Here is a 7192-nt window from a genome sequence, read left to right as displayed (position 1 = left end):
ACTCCTGATTCACAGAAACTGTATAATAGAAAACTAATATTCCCTCTGTAGTGGGTTGAATTGTATACCCCCTCAAATATGTTGGGTATGTTGAAGCCCAACCCTTAGTATCCATGAGTGTGATCTTGTTAGGAAATAGGGTCTTTGCAGATGTAATCAAGTTAAGAGTAGGTCAAATTGAATTAGAGTGGGCTCTAAATCTGATGCCCTGCAAGGAGAAAGAGATTTAGAGACACACATACACAAACAGAGGGAAGATGGCCAAGTGAAGATGGAGGCAGAAATTGGGTGATGTAGCTAAAAGCCAAGGAAGGGCAAGGATTGTTAGCAACCATCAAAAACTGGATGAGGCAAAGAAGGATTTGCCCCTAGAGCCTTCAGAGAAAGCATGGCCCTGCCAACATCTTAATTTCAGACTTTTGGCCTCCAAAATTGTGAGAAAATAAATTTCTGTTTTTATAAGCCACCCAGTTCGTGGTAATTTGTTACAGCAGCCCTAGAAAACTAATACACCCCATAAAGAAACACTTATGCCATTTCTGGCAGAGACTGGCCAGATGTTCACCAAACCCATTTCTTCTAGCACGTGGCTAGATCACATTTCCCAGCTGTTCCTCATCTGGAGGGGCCACGTGACTAGTTCTTGCTGATGGATTATGAGCCGAGGTGTTGTGACACTTCAGATCACTGAATTAAAAGCTGATGTGCTTTGTCCAGGCTCTGTCTTTTCTTGTTCCATAGTGACCCTGGAGGCCATGTGTTGAAGATGGCAGCCCTACAGATTAAATAAGCCTGGATTTCCAAGTCTCTGCTTGGAGGAATGCCCGAGGCCAGGAACATCTGCATTGGACTTTCCATGAGAGAAAAATAAACTTACTTTGTGCTAACCTACTGAGGTTTGGGAGTTTGTTTATTGCTCCATTACACTGTCCTAAAATTTTTTTGACAATTGATACTACATAGTGTCCAGAGATATTGGCTGAGATGCAAGGTCTGGAGCAGCAACCAGACAGGGAAATTTTTTCCTCATCCCAGCTGTCAAGCTGAACCCCCTTTTTATACTCGTAGTGTCTTGTACTATTTATAGACTAAAGATTAAAGAAGGGATTATCACTGCATTAGTCAGGATTCTCCAGAGAAACAGAGCTAAGAGAGAGAGATTTATTGTAAGGAATTGGCTCACATGACATTATGGAAGCTGAGGAATCCCACAGTCTGTCATCTGCAAGCTAAAGACCCTGGAAAGCTTGTGGTGTAGTCCAGTCTGAATCTGAAGGTCTGAGAACCAGGGGTGCCGATGGTGCCTGTCTCAGTCTGAGTATAGGAGACCAATGTTCCAGCTCAGCAGTCAGGCAGAGAAGGGGTGAGTTCTCCTTTCCTCTATCTTTTGTTTTATTCAGACCCTTAAAAGTTTGAATGATGCCCACCCACATTGAGGAGGGAATTCTACTTTACTGAGTCCACCGATTCAAATGCTCATCTCATCCAAAAACGCTCTCACAGACATACTCAAAAATAAGGTTGAGCTCAATATTTGGGCACTCCATGATCCAGTCAAGTTGACACACAAAATTAACTCTCACAATCATATACCCCATGCCCCTGGTTTGTTCCTAATTATTACCAAATTCTTCCATCCACTCATGGAATCCTGCTCCTGCACAGAATGGAATTTTTAATTTTAATATCTTAATATACTTATAAGTTTTCATTTTTAGTCTTTGAACTTTGAACTTGACAGAATCTTGCATTTTCCATCCTTTCAACACAACTGTTACAGATTTTAAAAAGACATCTGGAAGAATTTCTCAAGGCTTCGTCTCTAGTTTTAAGGCCATTATACTGACATGTTTGGACATTTAAGAGAACTTTAAGATTCACTGTACTTTTTAGTTTAATTTATTATGTTTATAGGAATTAAGTTCTGAGAAAGTTTTATTTGTTAGTAAGATATTTGGGGCTTAAAAAGAAAATTGAGTTATTCAATTTATAAAGACATTTAGTTAAATGGGTCCAACCATCAGTCAAAGGCGTCTGTGTAAGTGATCATTAAACTTTACTATACTTATAAATAAAATAATAAGATTTGTAGGTTTAACTTAAAAGCTTAAGGAAAAACTAAATTTGGAGTTTGTAATTTTAATAAATTAAACATTTATATCAAACCCCTCATTTGATAGCAAATAAAACAAAATCTCACATTATAGTTTAAAAACAAAATCAGACAAGCAAACCTACTTCCACACCACACAGTGGACAACTTCTAATCTACTCTGTGCTGGGAACCAGATAGTCAGGATTTCGAAAATACTGCATAGAATAAGAGTAATGGGCTCTGGTGGGTGTCTCAGGAGTGCCTCAACAAGGAAAGAGCATGAATTTTAGTGTATTTAGACCGGAACAATCACCAGGGGTACTTGCTAAAAACTCAGATCCTGGATCTCTCTCCTGTGATTCTGATTCTCTGGATCTGAGGCAGACTTTTGGGGATCGAGAGTGTTTAACACAGTGCTTCTCAAAGGGTGGTCCATGGACCAGCAGCATCAGCTTGACTTATATGAAGATATTTCTTCACAGGCAACAGAACCAAAAATAAACAAGGGGACTCTATCTAACTAAAAAGCTTCTGCACAGCAAAAGAAAGAAAGCAACAGAGTGAAAAGGCAACCTACAGAATGGGAGAAAATATTTGCAAACCACCTATCTGATAAGAGGTTAATCTCCAAAATATATAAGGAACTTCAACTCAATAGTAAAAAAACTAATAGCCAGATTAAAAATGGGCTAAGGACTCAGATACACATTACTCAAAAAAAAAAAAAAGACATACAAATGGCCAACAGATACATGAAAAGATGCTCAATGTCACTAATCATCAGGGAAAGGCAAATCAAAACTACAAAGAGATATCACCTCATACCTGTCAAGATGGCTATTATAAAAAAAATAGACAAGTGTTGGCGAGGATATGGATAAATTGAAACCCTTGCACACTGTTAGTGGAAATGCAAAACTGTGCAGCCACTATGGAGAACAGTGTGGAAGTTCCTCCAAAAATTAAAAATAGAACTACCATATGATTTAGAATCCCACTTCTGGGTGTTTATCCAAAAGAATTGAAATCAGGATTTCAAAGAGATACTAGCACTCCTGTGTTTATTGCAGCATTATTCACAATAGCTAAGAGGTGGAAACAACCTAAATGTCTATTGACAGATGATTGGATACAGAAAACATAGTATATACATATGATGGAATACTGTTCAGCCTTAGAAAAGAAGGAAATTCTACAATATGTGACAACATGGATGAAACTTGAGGACATTATGCTAAATAAAATAAGCCAGTCACATAAAGACAAATACTGCATGATTCCACTTATATAAGATATCTAAAATAGTCAAATTCATAGAATCAAAGAGTGGAATGGTGGTTTCCAGGGGTTGAGGGGAGGGAGAAATGGGTATAAAGTTTCAATCAAGCAAGAAGAAGTTCTAGAGATTTGCTGTATAACACTGTAATTACAGTCAACAATAATGTATTATACTTAAATATTTGTTAAGAAGGTAGATATCAGGTTAAGTGTTCTTACCAAAATAAAATAAAATTAGAAAAATAAGGAAGAAAGATATTTCTTCTAATGTTCTCTGCCTATTTGAGTCACTCCTTATTTAGGGATGGCTTCTCTGTTTGCCTGGCTCAATGGCTGTCTTCCTCCCTGAGGAATCTCTGCCTACTGCCTTTGGGTTCCCAACGCTACAGACCCATCACGGCTTTCTATCCTCTTGACACCCCCATTTTTCAGATTGAATACGGGCTAGAGGAAGGTCACCCACTGGGCAAAGCCATGACATTTCCTGTTACCACAATGTAGCCTATTGGCTGAGGCAGTCTGTTGGATTTTTCAATGATTTTTTATGAATTGATTCAAGTGTACTGTTGGAACACATTGTTTCTTCAGAAGCCCTTTAAAATATCTTCTTGGTTGCGATACATATAATTGAAACAGCCATGTACAAGTGTGTATCTATCGTACATGCCTGCAAAATGTGAGGGCAGGAAGTACAGTGAGATATTAGAGATAAATCTTGGAAATGCCACTGTTATCTGATAATTCATAATTGTGCAAATGATGAGGAAGTCACAAGTAATTTTACTAGAAAAAGTATCAATTTTTGCAGCATTGTCATTGACTCCCCTCATGGGCTCATTGAGCAGGAAAACTGCACTTGCAAGGGTAGGCCAGCCGCTAATACTTGCAGCCAAATCAATGTAGACCCTGACCATGAAGCCCCCGCTCCTTTTTCTTTCCACCTTTGGCTTTGTCCTGAACCGTTAGGGGCCTTGGGTGGCTATTCTAGGCCATAAGGTTAAATTCCATCTACTTATGCACCCCTTTCACCCCAATCACCAGCCACCCCTTAGCACAGTCTGCTCTAAAGAGGATGGACCCAGAGGCAGGCCTACATGGGCCCTGGAAGTGGCTTGGGTCCCTTTGGGCAGGGAATTTCGGGGTCCTGAGACCCAGAGCTTGACCTAGAAGGGGAGCTGTGTGCTTTGATTGGACCTGTCCCCTTGGCTCTGTGGATTACCTGCTACGGAGGGCACAGCTGGAGGAAATCTAGAGCAGGATTTCTTCTAAACTTGAAAGTCTAAAGTGTGGGTCTCCCTACAGGTGAGGGGTCCTGATTGCCCGGGCTTAAGGGCAGTACTGGTTGTAGGATCCAAAGATGGAGAAGATTTAATTGTCAGCAAGAATGTGTCCTGATTGTGGGAATTACCCCAGGCCCCTTACAGTGTATTCTTTGTCTTGTGTTATGACATCTAATATTTACCAGTTGCCACAATCAGTTAATGTGGAACCATAAATCATTATGCTCCCATCTCTATTTTCTTATCGCAGCCACACCTCTCCCCTGAAACCCTCCAAAGCAGTTTCAATTTTGTTATTATTTACGATTTTCAATCAGTAAACAACCTTTAGGAGTTAGAGTATCTGAAAATTCTTTGGGATTTTTTCATGGGGGAAAAAAGTTTAGTGGTTAAATAAGTTCAGGAAATGCTGCATAGGCTGTCTCCCCAGCTTGGTGACTTACAATGCCGCATGGCATGTTAAAGGCTCTGAGAATTCCTGCAGTAAAGAAGTCTGGTTAACTGTACTTAACTCTTTGGTTCCCATATGTACTTGAAAATATAAACAGAAATTGAAAATCCTTTTATTCCAAAGAGGTGCTTATTGATAGTCTCTGCCTTAAAGGAGAATTAAACCAAGGCGTTCATCCGTTTATTTGATACCTATTTATTGTCTCAAAAACTGGACTGGAGATACAAAGGGAAAGAAAATAAGACCCTGCCTTTGGGGACCTATTAATCATTTTACCAGTGACTTCAAATGATGAGTGAATTTAAATTTGTAAAAAGTTCAGTTTGGTTTAGGAATCTTAGTTCAGTTACTATTCAGATGGCTGGAAAAATGCATGACTGTTAGAGTGTGCCTGCTGCTGATTATAGTTTCCAATGTGCTCTGTCTGTGAAAGGTGTCTTGGAATTAGAAAATCAGAGATCCCTTTATCTGAGATCTGATGTGGACCATCTCAAACCCCTGGGGTACGTTGAGGCTGATGTGGCTCAGCACTACCTCCAAGGATTCACTGGGAGACTAATGTGGCCCATTACTACCTCCCAGGTTACTTAGGGGCTGATGTGCTCTGTCCCAACCTCCCAGGGTACAGTGAGCCTTCTGTGGCCCATCACTACTTCCAAGGGTACTTTGTAGGCTGTCAAATGGTGAATGATCTTCCAGGGGCCTGCTCAATCCAAGCATCAATAAAGCATTAAAGGGGCCAGCCTGGTGGTGCAGCAGTTAAGTTCGCACGTTCTGCTTCGGCAGCCAGGGGTTCGCCGGTTCGCATCCCGGGTGCGGACATGGCACCGCTTGGCAAACCATGCTGTGGCAGGCGTCCCACATATAAATTAGAGGAAGATAGGCACGGATGTTAGCTCAGGGCCAGTCTTCCTCAGCAAAAAGAGGAGGATTGGCAGCAGATGTTAGCTCAGGGCTAATCTTCCTCAAAATAAATAAATAAGTAAAGCATTAAAGTTGTTGTTACTTAGAACCATTGTTTTTGTTTTGGGGGCACAGGCTCTTTGGGAGAGTTTTGGAACTTCCGGTACATTTCACATCCTAGTGTTATCTCACCACTTGCCTCTCATGATCAGGGATGTGTGATGTAACTTGACATGGAATAAGAACTGTTTGCCTCTTTAGGGATGTTTTTAGGTACAACCCTTGATGAAAGCAGGGAAAAGACTGAGTGGTCTCTCAGCAGTTCTTCAGTTACAGTGACTAGCAGGTGCTGTTTATGCCCTATCCGTATTTCTTCCACACTCACCTCTACATCCCCGAAGGCTGCTTACTGTGAACACCTGTGACTCTGCCAGGAGGCTTTTATACCCCTTTGGCTGGGGGAGCATGTTCAGCCCTCACACATAGTAAGCATAAAGTGTCAGAGAGTTAGTGCTTCCAGAAGCAGTCTTCAACCAATGATAGTGGGGAGTTAGTGAATAAATACCCCAGCTTTCTCACTCTTAGTTGGGAGAACTGAGGTACCTTCTCTACCGTCTCCCACATCTCCTCACTGAAACTGATCTCCAGTTGCCACAATGGTAACTAGCTTAGAAACACACTCTTTATTGACTGCATTAGCTTCCGTTCTCATCCCCCTACTCCTCTACTAGTGTTTCCTGATATTGCCTCCCTGCAAAAAAATGCCTACACTTAAATACTTGTCTGAAGTCTCCTTATTGGAGAGACTCAAACCAAGCCAGTGATTCTAATACATCTAGTCTTTAAGTTTGCTAATGGGGGCTAGAGACACTTTCCTGACTTGTGACTATCACGTAGCACCAACTGTTTGGAAAATGTTATGGTCCATTTTTAATTTGTTATTTTAAATTTGAGAAAAAATACATTCAGACTGTACTAGTGGTTGAGATTATAAATCAAGAAAGAAAAATGTGTATTGATGTCAGGAGCTGAAAAACAAAAACTTTCTCTGAAGTCTTATCTGTTAATCTTCTTTTGACGTAAATCTGACTGAATTCACTGGTACATTATTACTTGTAAGCAAAAAAAACTTTTTTATTGTGTGTATGTCCTGTAGGTGTTATTAATAAATAAGAAGGCTGAAAG

Source organism: Equus asinus, chromosome X, assembly GCF_041296235.1.
Source record: "Equus asinus isolate D_3611 breed Donkey chromosome X, EquAss-T2T_v2, whole genome shotgun sequence".
NCBI lineage: Eukaryota > Metazoa > Chordata > Mammalia > Perissodactyla > Equidae > Equus > Equus asinus.
Note: the sequence above shows the minus strand (reverse complement) of the source record.